The sequence below is a fragment of the Colius striatus genome, chromosome 13, assembly GCF_028858725.1.
Source record: "Colius striatus isolate bColStr4 chromosome 13, bColStr4.1.hap1, whole genome shotgun sequence".
NCBI classification, from domain to species: domain Eukaryota; kingdom Metazoa; phylum Chordata; class Aves; order Coliiformes; family Coliidae; genus Colius; species Colius striatus.
The window spans coordinates 16,649,724-16,666,059 of record NC_084771.1 but is presented as its reverse complement, the minus strand read 5'-3'; positions in this window follow the sequence as shown (position 1 = coordinate 16,666,059).

The window sequence follows — 16,336 nt, the reverse complement described above, 5'->3', positions numbered from 1 at the left end:
TCAGTCATCTCTCTCCAGAATGAGAGCAGAGAACAACTTTCTTAAGATGGGTGTTTCTTCTGAGATATGTTACTCAGCTCTGTCTAAATAGGCTCATTTTCTGAGCAAGATTACAGGCCTTTTTAGGTTTACTCTTCTACAGAACTAGAAAATGCTCCAAATGCTGTTATGTTTACATAACATAATGTACACTACAAAAATAATGTAACTTCAGCATTATGCCAAATATTAAGAATCTCACTTTTTGTAGTCTTCTAAGTACTTGTACTCATACAAACATATACTTCATTCATCACTTTACAGCGTCATCATTGGAATCACACTCCTTTGTGCTTTATCCCATTTTGGAGTTTAGAGTAGTGGGGATTTTTTTGTGTATGTGTGTGTTTGGTTTTTTAATAGTGAGAGGGTGCCTCATCTTTCTCTCGTCAACTGTGAAGACCATTAATTCTGGAAGACTGTTAGGCATCATGAGTCACTCTGAATCCTCATTGCAAAGAGAGATTTCTAATTTAAATGAAAGCAGAGCCTGTGTTATAAGTTGTACATCTACTGTTAGGGTCTGTCAGGATTTAAATCATTTGCAGTGCAGGTAAGCGGTTTTGATAAATTGTGCTGTAAAACAGGTAAATCTGCAATGCTGACATAATCTAAATAATTGGTTTTCAAAATACAGAAGGAAACCCTTTGAAATTTCTGGTCTCATACTCAAACTTTGAATCAGAATTGTGTTCAGTTAGTCTTAGTCTCATTTAATATTTACATTATCTGATCTTGTCAGGTTCAGATATTTGGCCTTGACTTTTATCCTTTATGCCATATACAGATTTCAAATTACTTATTCCCTATCATAGTGTTCACACTTGTGTGTTTGTGCAGAGGAAGGATCGTGGACATCACATATTTGTTGTCTAATGAGAAGATTTATTTGAATGAAATAGAAAGTCATTTTGTTACACATTCTTTTCAAACTCAATCAAAGTTTAATTGCATAGTGTTTTCATTACACTGCACCTAATGTCTAATTGCTTAATACTATAACAACTCTGATAGGTAAGAGAGAAGTATATGAAAAAAGTGGAGCTAATCTTCAGCTCTTTTTCTGTGTAAACTTTTAAAGACCACTTCATCAAAAAGCAATACATTTCAAGTTTATAAGGAATTTTCTTCAAGACCTTTAACTTCATGGATCCATAGTATTTTTTATGAACCCAAACATACTAAATGTTGGAATAGTCTTTAAAAATAAACAACAAAAGATCTATTTGTTTAAAAATTCAGATGTAATCACATGGTATTGGACAGGTTATGCTCACAGACCTCACCTGAAATAAATTTTATTTTCCAGCAACTTTGCTTTCTTCACATGGTTTCTCTTCCCCAGAGCAATATTGCAAACAGCATCTCTGTCTCTTTCTCACTCTAACTTACTGACATTTACTCTTCAATCAGCTCTTCCCATTAGCAGCAGCAGATTTCCACCTGGTTCTCTGTTTCCCTCCTTGCAATATCCTACACTCATTCTGGATGCTTCAGCTTACAGTTTAATGACTAATTTCTTATGAGCTGAGTATTTGCTTGTTTGCATTTTCATTTAATCTACAGCCCTACTGTAGTGTTTGTCTGCACCAAAATGGGTTTTTTTTCACTATTTTATCAAACACTCTTCCTTCTTTGAGGCATGACGTAGTTTCTCCTTTTCTGCGGATGTCTTATTCAATACTGGCATCAGCTTTTTCCTGCATATTTTTGGACTTGTTTTAAAATTCTCTCAAATCTGCACTCCCTTCTTATTCTTCCCTTGCTTCCATTTATTTTTATATCACTGCATAATATCTTGTCATTTTCTTATGGAAAAACACTGACAAAATGAGGTGTTTATCTATGCCTTCCCATTGGTTTGACACTCTTTTCTCCATCAGCAGCACTCTTTACTGAAAAAAAGCACAAGTTTTTCATCTGCCTCCAAACTGTTCTGTTTGTCCCATCACATTTCTGTATATTTCTTGTTGTTTTTTTATCTTTCCTTTTATTTCCCTTGACAATAAAAAACATGATTAAGCCTTAAGCCTCTCAACCTTTAAAAAACCCAAACACCTGAAATACCGCTTCTGCTCTTCTCTCTGTTTTCTTTTGTTTTATGCAGTATTATAATTAAGATTGTGTGGAGCTCTTTTCCTCTCAATCTTAGCCCACTCTGACTTCTGCACTCAGCTAAAACTATTGTTACCAAACCTTTTAATTACACATTTTCACTTGAAAATCGTTCTCATCTTACCTTTATCAGATGCTTTTACCAGTTAGCCATGTTCCTTTTCTTATATATATATATATATATATATATATATATATATATTTATATCTAAATCTATCTGGTCATTCCTTCTGTTTTCTTAGTCCACTGTATTGTGGAATTTGTCTGCATCTGTCTTCTATTTGCTTTACTGTATTTTGTATTTTAAGAACATACAAATTTTAATTTCATGATTAGAGCTTCTGTTTTGGTAATGACACAAATCATAACATTTTAAGGGAGTGTAGTTTTTTCTTAAATCATTGTTTCTTTCAAAGTAGCCAGTAAAGTTGAAGAAAAGAAATTTGAGAAATTTTGAGAAGTTTAAGAAAAGATATGGAACATATGGAAATGGCTTATGGAACGAAAATGATTGAAATGAAACATGACACTAGCATTAAGAGTTTTAGGACATTATCTGAAAGTGTAAAGCTAAATAATGTTTCTAAGTGGTAAATAACATATAGAGTACTGTAAATTAGGGATAGCTATAGGTTATAATAGTCACACCTGCCTGGAGGCAGTGCAAGTATTTTATCCAGTAATTATCTTATTATACATTACCTTCTTATTATAATAGTGATATTTCATCACAAAAGGAAAAATGAGAGGAAAATTAAAACAAAATACTCCATCCTAAACTGAATTCTATAGCAAGCAATTCTGAGAAATTACATTGCATTTTTTTTTGTGATTTTGTGAAAAAATGCCCCAAACATTCACTTATGTCAAAGCCCATAGGCAAAAATCCAGGATTTTCAAAACTATTTGAAGTTTATGGATATTTTACACCAATACCTTTGAGAATTGTTCACTGAAATCTAGCAAACATATTAAAAAAAAACTATCATGGAATATTATGCAATCTTTATACATGAGAATCTTGTGTAAACACAATGTTTCTGAAACAGTTCATGACAAGAGAGGAATGAAATGGCTTGTAAAACATCAACCTCTTTTGATGAGTAGATTAAGTTGTTTTAATGAGAGCAACTTGGTGCAATTCTGTGGTTCTCACAGAAACAGAGCAGAGAGTTGCAATGTGTAGCTAATTGGAGGGGTTAGCTTAAAATCTGCTGGCCTTGCAGTTAAAGTAGGTAGGTATCTATCACATTTTTAACATATGCACTTCAAACTTTTAAGTGACCCTAGTCTACAAAACATTCTACTGTAAAATAAGATTTTGGAACTAATATTTCCTGAACCTGCAGCTGGAAATTTGGTCTAGTCACCTATATGACTACAAAATAACTGCTGCATATGACTTTTGTAAGCAGAATGTCCCAAAATAGGAAGAAGTTTCTGGTTTTGCAGCTGATATTACTGTTAGAATGTTACTAAAGCTAATACTGTTTTCAGGAAAAACTAATACAGGATTATTACGACATTGCATCTTCTAAATGTGCTGGATTTTATTTGGACTTTTCCACATGTTTTGACCTTTAGTATGGTAAACTTTGTTCTTGAACATTGAGGAAAAAGGTTAGTCCATAATAAATGAGAGTATAATTTAGAAGTAAATTCAGACCTTATCAGAGATTCTCTACAGTGGGAATTGTCATATGAGATCTTATATAAAAAGTTAGAAAAGAGAACCAGATATGTAATACATATTCATAAAGCCATAACCGTAAAGCTGACTGTAAAGTGTAGAATTATTGCATTAATTTAATTTGTCAATGGAAATGTCATAGAATCATTGAATCATAGAATGGTAGGGGTTGGAATGTCCTTAAACATCAAAGAATAATTTCTACAATCTTGATTATTATTGTCCATATATGATTCAGTAGTATCTTACTCGCAGTCCAAGATTAAACTCATGAATCTCTAATCTCAAATATTGTGGTTTTCATGCAACCTCAGGTAGAAAATAGCCACTAATTTGCTTTTCATTTAACCTTAGATAGGACCTAACCAATTACCTTCTTTCAAAACTAATATTGATTTAGAAAACAGAAAGTACAACTCTTCCTCCAGCAAAAAAGATTCACTATGATCTAGAGGAGTAACAGGAACAATGAAGAAAAAACTGTTTTATTACAAGTGCGATCAGACTTAGCAGACTTTTTAACATTAGTTTCTCTTTCAAGAAAAGCTCTGCTATGGCAGAAATATGCAGTAAGGAATCATGTATGAGGTGCCTTGAGGAGCTTGGGAATAGCAAGCTATGAGCTGGGGTGAGTGAAATGACTCTCCTCACCAGAAGGTACCCTGTGATCCAACCCATCCCCCAGTCTTAGGCAGAGGTTAGGGACAGCTGTAGATTATAGGAAAAAAGTTGTTTATGCAAGATGGGTTAGGAAGAGTATGGATTTTGTGCCATAGTGGTACTTTTATTTCCTTTGCTAATATATATAAACCAATCTACTGCTCAATCAGATTTTAAAATATAGCAACTGGCCCCATACGTAAAAGTATAGCATATAGAGGTAGAACAACAACAAAAAAGAACTGAGCATTGTGGTTTACTGTATAGCAAAATGTCTCTAAGGATACGAGAGACAGAGTACAGCAGATGCATGTAAAGAAAAGAGACGTGATGATAATAGAGATCTCAGGCATATAAATGCAGATCACAAAAGGTCAATAACTATTCACTGAGGAAATGCAGACATAAAAGGTGAGTAGAACTGGTTTGGGGGCACAGCAAAGAACACACATGCATGTCAAACATGTTTTAAATATCTTATCAAGAAAGGAAAGATAATAAGGGTATATCGAAAAAATAGATGTGCGACCCTTACAAAGCACACAGAGAAAGAACAGAAAGAAATTCCAGGCTTCAACTATGTCTCTGCTGTTAAGGACACCACATCTGCTGCTCTGCAGTGGTGGTATTTGATTTGCTGTTCTGCACAGATTGCTACTGCAGATTCAGTAATCATTTGTGAAATGCTACCTGTCACTTTATGTGTCTTTCTGTGCTTGTAAAAATTTACATTCTGGGCCAAAACCTGTGACTCCATAATTTCAGGTCACACAGTGATCTTCTAGTGGTCCATGAGCTATGTGGGAAATAGTTTTCATTAGTGAGTCATTGGAAATGCAGTTCCAGATCTTTCTATTACTCTGTAGCATAAAAAACAAGCAGAGCTAGATCATCTGCTCATGTAAATTACTGTGTCTGAAGTCTGTGTCAGCTCAGGATCTGCTACCAGAGTTTCATGCAGAAATTTACACATTGCCAGAAGGTTTGCTTTACAGAGACAGTTCAGGCTTTATTTTATACTGCTACTTAGAAGAATATGTAAATTGTAGAGGCAAAAGACTTTTTTGTTCTTGCCTGCAGATGTACTGTTTCAATTCTGATATTGCCAGTTTGTCTAAGCAAGGTTGGATTAGGTCAATACTTCATGCTATTCCTGAAGCATCCTAGTTTTCCTTAGAGTCTTTTCATTGAATAAATTGCACTTTAAGTCAATACTGAGCAAATCACTGTATTCAGAGGCACTATTGCAGACAATATGTCAAACAAGTGCCTCTTTAATTTGAAACTTTTTATGGGTAACAGTCAGCCAAAAAAAAATCACTGGAAAAATGTGACCAAAAGAAATTTTTTCTTGATCTATGAGTATACGCAAAAATCTCCTGTACTTTGGCAAGTGTTCTAAATTCAATACTTATCTATCTAAACAAAACTACACAACTTAAAGTGTCAGTTATGCAGTGTTTAATAATTGTCACTGTACAAGAAAAAAAAAAGCAATTTTTTCAAACATCAATACCACATTTTTTTGCTAGTATTCTGTGTTTTCAAAGAGTTTCTCTATTATTATTCATGTGTGTTTGATCTATTATTCTGATAATGACATGAGGAAGTTATCAACTCCTGCATTAAAAAATGTTTTAAAATATAAAATAGCTTCATGTCTATAATGTAAGTCCATATTATACTGCTGTCTCCTCATTAACATTGCCCAATACTCTTCTTTTATAAGTTTTTTATATGTGATTATAATTCTGTCAAACTTTTAACTCTTGCTCAAATACGGCATGCTAGATAACTGCTAGAAGCTTCTCAAAATCTTTCAGTTATTCTTTTTCAATATTATGGCAAAGACTATTCTCCATTTAGTAGAAAAATGTTCAAGAGGATTTTGTGCTATTAAACCTGAAATGGAAGGCCCATGAGTCTTCTTCTTGTTGTTCAGGAAACAGTTTTAATGTTTCTCATTCACACAAATTCTTGGTTGTTTCCTGAACAACAACAACACAGAACTTGACTCATTTAGCTATAAAGCAGGTTGAGCCATTTGCACAAAAACAATAAGCACAATTGGGTTGGATTTTGCAAACTAAGGATGCTATGCAGTTCCTACTACCCATGACATAAAGCAGTGTTACTCTCTAAAGTCACTCCTTGGCAGGTAGGCCAAAGATAATTTAAGACTGATGGTCTTACTGCCATACTTATAAGAAACCTACAATTTGGTGCAGAGTTAGGTCGGCTCTGAACAGTATAGAGGTATGAAAAACACTTTTTCCTGCATTTGTCATTGTCCATGCCACTAGGCTAAAAGATCACACAGTAAGTATTAATACATACCATTTGAAGGAACAAAAGTAGTAGTAGTTGCAGCCAAGAGATTAAAAGAGGAGAGCTTTTGGAAGAATATATAAACCAATTTCCAAACTGAAAAGTTTCACATTTGTTATGGTTAGGAGGAGTCTGTAAAACAAAGTCCATGTTACTCTCAAATCTGTTTTGAGCAAGACGTCACTAGATATTTAAAGATCATATAGATGCTTTTCCCTTGGAAAATCTCAAGGTTGAGAAAACTCAAGAGTGATCTTATTGCAGAAATATGAGACTGACAGCTGCAGCAATATTAAAGCTTTCCGATTTAAAAGTCAGTGCTGGAGGTGGCTAGGCAATGGGAGAAATTGGCAATTCTACAACACATAGGTCAGGGCACACTTCTGAAATAACTGAATAGTTGTTTTACCATACTGTGGTTGGTTCCACTAGTGATGTTGTCACTCATGTCACATTTTAGTACATCAGACATTGTGATATAAACTAGATTTCTAATTCAGTAACAGACTTTCAAGTCAAGTACTGTGCAAGGATTCATGTTTACATCAAATCTGGCCTGTCCTGACAAGTATCATTATAATCTAGTTCTGTCAATCTGTAATAGAATAGACAGAAAAGTTTCTCTCCGCTTACATAGTGTAGCAAACTCAGCATACAAGGAAAATATTGATGTGATTACACTACAGATTGTGAAGTTATGAAGTAAATAATTTTAAGCAATTGTTTTCTTCTGAGAAGACAGGAGGGCCAATGGGAAAGACTTTAAAAAAACTCAGTATTTATTAAATACTTCCTCGGGTCACAGTGACTCAGAAGAGATTTCTTAAGCATTTCATAAAAATTGTCTCAAGGAAACTCATCTGTCAGAAGTTCATTCATTTTACACAGAGAGTAAACTCTTTCCAAACCGTAACAGTTGTTTTAAATAGTTGTACTTGTATTCTTTTTCAACAACCCTCTCAGGATGCAAGGGATTTGGTGAAGTGATCAAAGCATAGTGCCACTGCCTTTACTACCTGAGGTTTTTTATTCCTATTTTTAACAAATTCTTTGTACCTTCTTCCTGAAATAGCAGTAGAACTAACCATAAATGCAGTATTAAATGTCAGTAATGGCATAAATACTTTTTTTCTTCCTGTATTTCATTGCCATTTTTTAGGCAAAAGAGATTCAATAGCAAAACAAAAGATACCCTGTTGAGTATGCAACCCTTTGCTCCCTGGGGAGAGAGAAGAAAGTTCAAATAATATGCAGCACGGGTGAAGGAGTCTCATTAAAAGCATTTACTCCCTAATGCTCTGACAGGTAGAACTGCCTACATGTCAAGGAGAAATTATTATTTTGACTGTAGAAAATAGAACATTGCTAAAATTATATGAAATTCAGGAAAGAGAAGCAAGAGACAAATAGTAAAAGAGGATGAAAAATGCAATTTTTAAGGAGTCCAATGACATTTTTCAGTGTTTCCCTTCAGTATTTATAAATTTCCTATAATGTTCTGTAAAAACCTTTTTCATATGAATTCTTATGCCTTAACACGGAGAAACAGGGAAAACGGGCTGAAGAGCTATGTAACACAGAGCTTAGAAGTGGACGTTTTAAGTGAAAACTAGTTTTCATCATTCAGTAAGCTCACAGAAACTGCCAATTGTTTTGGTACATTTTAAAAAAAAAGAGTATACAATGCAGTTATGAAATAATGCAAGAATCAGCTTTCATCTGTGCCTGAATAGGTAAAGGCTAGTTTCTACTGTACAACATAAAAGTTTATGATGATGTTGTGGTTGAAATTCATCAACAGACAATTAAATGAGCTATTTGTCATCCTTTCTTGTTGTTTTTACTGGTTTTAACAGTTCAGGATTACAGTATGTTCTGTGGAAAGTATGTTATACATTTCTTGACATCTGTATCAAACAATTCCATTTATGTAATTAATTTTTTATAAAAAATAAATAATAAAATAATGGAACAGGAAAATGCTATGGAGAAAAAGAGCGGAGGACTTACAACTCTGGAAAAAAATAAACAAATCAAAACAAACCACAAACCAAATAACAAATCAAATCCTGTTCCAGAGAATAAATGTATTTGTATTTTTGTGGAGAATGTCCTAAAATCTGGTCAGAGAGAACATATGGTGATTTAGAAATTCTTGCAACTTTCACAAGTAGTGATCAGTTGTTCTTGTGGCTTTTGATTGTGAACTTGAAGCATTACCAGAAGGAAAGATAAGTCTATTTTTACTACTTTCCTTTTTTTTTTTTTTTCGTTTTTTTTTATCCAGAGAGAGAGGAAACAGAAGTTAAAGGAAAGTATTCAAGTGGAGAAAGAACAAGTACTTACATTCTAAGAAATAACAAATGCAAAGCAAAATATCGTATGTCTAAAAAAAAATTTCTCTCACTGTTGTAAGTCTATTTATTACAGTGAAATGATCTCATTCCTTATATTCTATTTGAACTAGAATAAAACCAAAGCAGAAGAGGTAGAAAAGCAAACTGAAAATAGAACAGCAAAGATTTACAGGAAATAACAAATTTGAATACAAGATGACGCCTTGTTAATAGCAGATATTTACATGCCAAAAAAAATCAACATTGCAGAAGTGGTAAAAATATATGGAAGCTGGTTTGTCACTATTTTTATTCTTATAAAATAAATGCAGTCAGTGCCAGTACAGATAGTTAAAATGCTAGAGGTGTGAGAAGCTCAGCTACAGACAATGCATGGAAACACTTCCTGTTTCAGTGCTGTATCTGCTATTCGGATACTTTTTTAACACAGGCAAGTATACATGTAGCATTTCTTTGCACTTCCCTGAGTTGTTAGAATTACTGGATACCAGATGATCTGCTAATCTATGTATAAAAGGAAAACCTCTATAGATACATTCCACGGGAGATTTGGCAATAAATTGGTAAAAATGAGTTCTTAATGGTAGGTTATTTTGTGGGATGGAAACTTGCTATATCGTGACCTTGCTGCCAGGAGATACACTGTTCATGCATGGATGGCATTTCTGACAAAATCAACTTGTAATCATGAGCATTTTATCAAAAGTTCAGAGAGAGAAGATACAGTCACTATGAGTTTGACAGGGTCACTTTGAAAATGCATTCAGCGTGCACTCTTGCATACCTGCTCTAGCAATGCAGTTCAATCAAAGGCATTTCGAAAAATGACTCCGTCACTAGATGCTTCATCTATGGTAATATCTCTGGATCCCATTTCCTTGGAAAGTTAACAAGGCATATTCTAAGGATAGATGCCTTTGGCTAAAGTGTATCCAATATTGTATATACAATTTTCATGAAAATGAATGTAGCTTCAAAATTATCATGGAAGTATGCATTTCTTCACTGTTGAGGGCCACTATTAAATATGTTTCTTAATATAGAATACACTGAAAAGCACTCTGAGGAGGAAAGGACCTAAGGCTGAATTTAGTGAAAGATGTTCCACTTATTTTGATTATTTTTGATAACTTGTCGTGTTCTTCAGCTGAGCAGATATGAAACAGATAATAATGAATGGATGATTGAAAGCTATAGTGAAATTGAGTTCTAATCCATGAAATAAGGGAAGAAACAAGTACTGTCTTGCCAAAAGTGTCCAGCCTAGGATCCACCTTTTCTGGTGTCCTGTGTAAAGCACTCAGCAATGAGTGGAGTTGTAGCCCGGTGGTCAGTACTTACTGCTGAAGGCTCATCCACTTCCAAAAATAAGTGAATTGATAATTACCTTCCTCTTCCTGGAAATGCACACTGTTATAAATATTGGCAGCTAAAGTACAATAGTGAGCCAAAAGTCATAGGTACCTCAAGGCAATCTCTTTCTCCCCCTTCCTTCATTAATGGTTAACATGAAGGACTCCAAGATTGATAATATAAATCTAGGGAAAACTGGAATTGCAGTCACACGTATTCTGAGTTCAGATGGTCTCTGCTCAGGAACTGAAGCCTCTGGAGAGAAGGAATCACCAAGGCCCACCAGTCCAGGATCAGATTTTCAGAGCAAGGGCACATTTTCCATGCAGGCAAGTTGTGCATGCAAAGTAAACCTGATGTTGGACACATTAGATTTATTGTGTTTGCACAGAATGTTTGCGTGTCACATACACAAATCTAACTGGGACAAACAGACACCCAAACAGTGCTATGCCAAAACTGTGATGACAGCTACAAATTTGTATGCAGAAAATGTTTTAGAGTTATGCCATACTGACAGAACTAGAGACCAATACATATTTTAAGAGCTTTTTCTCACAGTCAGAGAAAACAATGTTGAAAACTTCTTGCCCAGAAAACATGAAGTCTCAAGCCTGAGCCAAGGAGAAATAATGGTGTAGGCACAAAATGGTTACTCTTGAGAAAAGTGGCTTGCTGATGTGCTTTATCACATTATTATTCTGATTCTAACAGGCCATGGGTATTGCAGATACCTGCTTTTTTTATAGCTTGATTTGGCTAAATTATAACTTTTTTGACAGTAACATGATTATTTAGTAATTTCAGTTACACAGAGCTGAGGCAGGAGTCAACTTTAGGATGTGACAGTAGAAGCAAGCAGTATACACTAACGGCTTCCTTTCACGTCACTAACCCAGTTTATGAAAAGTCATCTACAGATCTCTCATTGGATATGTGATAATAGCAACAAATCTAACATTAAAATTTCCTTCTCTATCTTCTCTAAGAAGACGTGCCTCTGGATAAAAACCAGAGTTGTATAAAATTCTTCTGTTTAGACTCTAGCAAGACAGCACCACTTTCAGTAGCTCTACTCTGATGTCACTGTAATATATGACCAGCACATTGAATTTCTCCCATATTGAAGGAAATATTGCAAATATAATACTAGAACCACAGAAACACGCAGGTTGGAAAGAACCTCTGGAGGTCATCCAGAGCGAAAATTGAAATGCCACTGAAAAAGCAGCACAACAATGTTCCTAAGTGAAGATTTTATTCTTAGTCTTTATTTATATAGGAAATTCAAGACAAATCTTGTTCTTCTCCTAAGCAGAATGAGAAAAGTAATAAGTCCTTTTGTATGCCACAGGAAAGGCTATCTTACCTACAACCTGGAAAGGGCAAGCTATGTGAAGTGCTTTGTGGAGAAGCCAAAGTAGTAGATGTCCAGCAATATAGCTATTGAAGCCAATGTCTATAGGAAAGATACAGGTCACTCCTTGCTCTTAGCTGCTCTATTGTACCTGTAAGAAAGAATCTTAGAATCTAATTCTTAGATTAGAAATTTTATTTTTCTGGAGAAAGACTTGAAGAGTAGTGAAACTTTAATGACACATTGTACCCAGTAACGTTATGTGTGAAAATGTACTTCTAGTGACCACAGAGCAATCATATTGATGTCAATGAGTGCTGGAATTGTGTGCTTCAAGAAGCACAATGATAAAAATGCTTATATTTATACTACTTCCCTGTATTTGTCCAAAACAATTTAAAAAATGCTCTCATTTCTGAGCAGAAATTAAGTAAGTATTTCATTCTAGTGATTGGTCATGTTCTTCATGTTAATGTTTTTGAGTGGTCACTGCTAAAGCAAAGGTAATTTTTTAAGTGCATCTGTACTGAGCAGACACTGTGTTTTCTAATCTTATTTTTGAGTTTAATAACTTTTGGTTAAAGGTCATAAAATGCCACATTTAAAGTAAATATGGAGTTTAATTGCTTTTAGAGTGGATTCTTTATAAGAATTGTACATTGCAGTTTCTACTCAGTCTTATTTACAAATTATTAATTCAATACTAGCTTTGCAACATATACCATTCCCCCATTGCTTGAATTTAATTAAGAATGCATCCCTGCTAATTGATTATGATAGTGCTTTCATAGAGATTACTCCCTAATGGCTATCTCAGGGTATTTCTTGTTAACTAATTAGCATCTTTTTTCTTTTCTACATTATCACTAAAAGTAAAAACAGTGTGAACTTCACTTTTGCACTGTAAACAGCATCTATAAAGGTGCTTCTAAAAGTTTCAGAGAAATTACATACTCTTGCTCATATTTTTTACTATTTCTTTTTCAGAACCAGGTCAGATATATTTTCTTCTTTTTTTTTTTTCCCAAGAAATTAAATGAATTACCAAAATCTAGTTCACAGAGTATATTTGTAAAAATGTTTTACTGCTGTGTGGAAAAAAGTGACAGACTGGATCAAGACTGACTTACATTTGATTCACAGCTACTATCAGGAAATTAAAATGACTGCATTCAATATTGTAGTAATTTTCTCTCAAGTGAGAATAATTCTCAGGACAAAAGGAAGGTGGCTTAGTTCTTTGCAGAGGGGATAAATCGATAAGGTACAGAATGGTTGCATTTGTGTCCAATGCTAGGATCTTTTGTAGATTAAATGATTTTTTCCCAAAATTTGAAATCTGACATATAATGTCTGAATCACTTATTAATGAGCACCTGTCTAACTAACGAAGTGTTCACATTAGTCATTGTGTTATATTTTTTGATGTTTGTGTGAAAAAATGCAGTGACACTTTCACCTTGTTTATACTTGCAGATTTAGGGAGATATCACAAAAGCACTGCAGTGTCGTTGGCAGTGCCAGTCATCCTTTCAATATCTACTGTATAGTGAATGAAGTACTACAGTAGTAAACAAATGTTTTAGGCAATATTAAAGGTTTCAAAACTATGTATTTGTCATTACTTTGATTTCACATATCTCTACATTTGATATAAAAACTTTAAAAAGTAGACTCAGTTCCCGACATCCAGCAACATATTAGGATCTCAAACCTGACTTTTATGTGAGTTTTTCAAGATTTCACAGCTTCACATTTGAGACAAATAGGAACTGGACTAACAACTGATAAACTCCATCAAAATAAAGACATATGTCTGTGCATGCTGTGCAACAAAATGTGTTTGAGAGAGCTCATTTTAGCCTTATTTCTCAGGCAAACTGTTACTTTCCTCATAGCAGCTCAGTAAGAAAGGTGATCTCACATTACCGAAATGCCAGCAGGTGACAGAGGGTATTAATAAGTAAGCTCTGATGAATCTCTCTGCTAGATAGATTTAAGTTCAGTTTTCAGACTTTGCACTGGAATATTGAAGATGCATGCAGACATTTCCTTTTGTCAACTGCTGTGGGTGTGAGAATCTGTGGAGCCACCAGCTGTTCTCACCATTCTTCCGCTGACTCCTTTGTGTGTGATAACTTCCAGGAGAAGCACTGCAGGAGCAGCTGGTAACTGCTTAGATTATCATGGGAAGACCTGCCAGAACTTCTTTTTCAACAGCCTACTTAATGCTCGGGTTTTATGCAACCACCCATGTGCTGGCTGTGGTGATTCGTCCAATCGAAGTTTCAATATGAAGATTGTCAATAGTTGTGACACAAATTAAAAGTCTGTTTGAAGAAAGCCATTAGAATAAGTTATACAGTAAAGAACCTGTACTTTTCTTTGAAGTTTAAAGGAAATGGAGCTATAGTTCTACCTGTCAAGTTCTTCAGATCTACTTATATATGGGCTTGATAGTATTTCACATATAATTCTGGTAATTTGCTACTTACCAAAAAAAGCACATAGAATTTTCACATTTTATGATGTGGCCCTTTTGATCAGTCATCTAATGGTAATCACTTGCAAGACATCTGTGGAGGGCAGAAACCCACTCAAGAAACAGAAGGGGAAGAAGATATCCATATAAAGAAATAATGATTAAGATTTTCCTTACGTGTCCCTAAAGTGCAATCTGGAAACTGAAATCATAGAAGTTTAAGTTTACTTCCTGACTTGAACTCTTCTGAAAGGTGTCACAGCAATACTTTTTTGATAACAATTTACAAAGAAAGATCAAACATTTAAAAGGTACTGAGGTGGTCATACTATTCAAAAAAAATCAAAGCAAGTATTTGGCATTCAGCAAATATCTCATTTCTTTGGTAATTTTGTTCAGAACAGACTGTGTCTTCCTGTAAGCACACTGACTTTCTCATTTGATTTTTTTTTTCGCCGCTCTTGCATTTATCTTTGACATTTAATTTCCAGATGGGTGCTTAGTATGACTGATGCTTTTTTTGTGTGTGTATGTAATCCAATCCTGAATTCATTTTCAAGGCTGCAGAGAGCGGATGGCTGTCAGTTAGGTACCAGTATTTTTGAATATCTCTATGTGAAATCCTAATTTGATGGATTAATTACTAAATACAAATTAACATACTAAGAATCACACAATCTTCATCCATCTCTGGGTCTCAGAATTTATGTCTTATCTAATATATTTTGATCTGTTCTTCATTGACAACACTGTCACCATAGTTACCACTAAGACAAGATAGAAAAACGTCTCAGTAAAAACAAAGGAGAAAATATCAGTAGTTTAGGGGCTAAGATGGCAGGAGATTGTCTATTAGTTAGAAATTACAGGCAGTGTTCAGATATTTTGCATTGTGTGGTTTTTACAGACGTATTTAAAATTGATGGATGGGAAATTTGTGGAAGTGTTTGCAATTTTAGCATGAGTAGCCATTGCCATGGGCTAGTAATTGCTTTTATTTGTCTTGAAAAACCCTGAAGGAGAATACTTGAGTCGAGTAAGACCAGAAGAAAATCTTTCAAAGTATTTTTTAAAAATGAAAGGGATTTTTTGTTGTTTTTTAAAGAACAGTCACTTGAACAATTGAAGATGAGAAAAGCAGCTTGGCAATTGAGTAGGGAGAATAAAGTTCAGAGGAAGTGCCTTTCCATTAAGTTCATTTCAGTAAGCTGATTAATATTGCAGAAAACAAGGACCAAATCTAGTCCAGACACTGAAATAGTTTTGCAGAGATTGTGGAAGCATTACATATGTGGCATGATGGAGACAGATAGATGTGCATATATCCTTCAGTTCCACCATTTACTTTTTCTTCTCTGTTTCCCAAAATTAATGTTGTACTGTAATATTGTAATTTGGAAGGCTCACTGATTCTCTGTCTGTGTATAAGTATATATTAGTTACTAGATACTGCATGTAAGATAGTAAATAATGGAGTGGCTGTACTCTTTTGGAAAATGCTATGCAGCATTGATGTCAAATTATCAAAATTAGTTCATTTTCATAGATAATTCAGTAGTCTCTCTCTTGTCTAGATGAATTAAAAATTAATTATGACATTTTATATCTCTTAAAGTATCTGACCTTAACTTTTCTTTTCTTTTTTTTTTTTTTTGATTAATCCCACTTAACCCTGTATTCTGTTGGAGACTTACTTCCTTTGAAATTACCAGGACTGTGTTGGTACATATTGATTTCAGCAGTTAAAATGCAAAAGGGAAAGTTATTTTAAAAACAATAATAGTTTTGTTGGGTTTTTTTACATTAGGATGATTGCACTGGATGAGATTCTTGTCTCTTTTGCTATCAGATGAACACTATTCACACTATAAGTGGATGTGGACATTGAATGGATATATCTATATGTTCAAGTTCAGATACTGAAATGTGAAAGTAGACATAAAACTGAATAAAG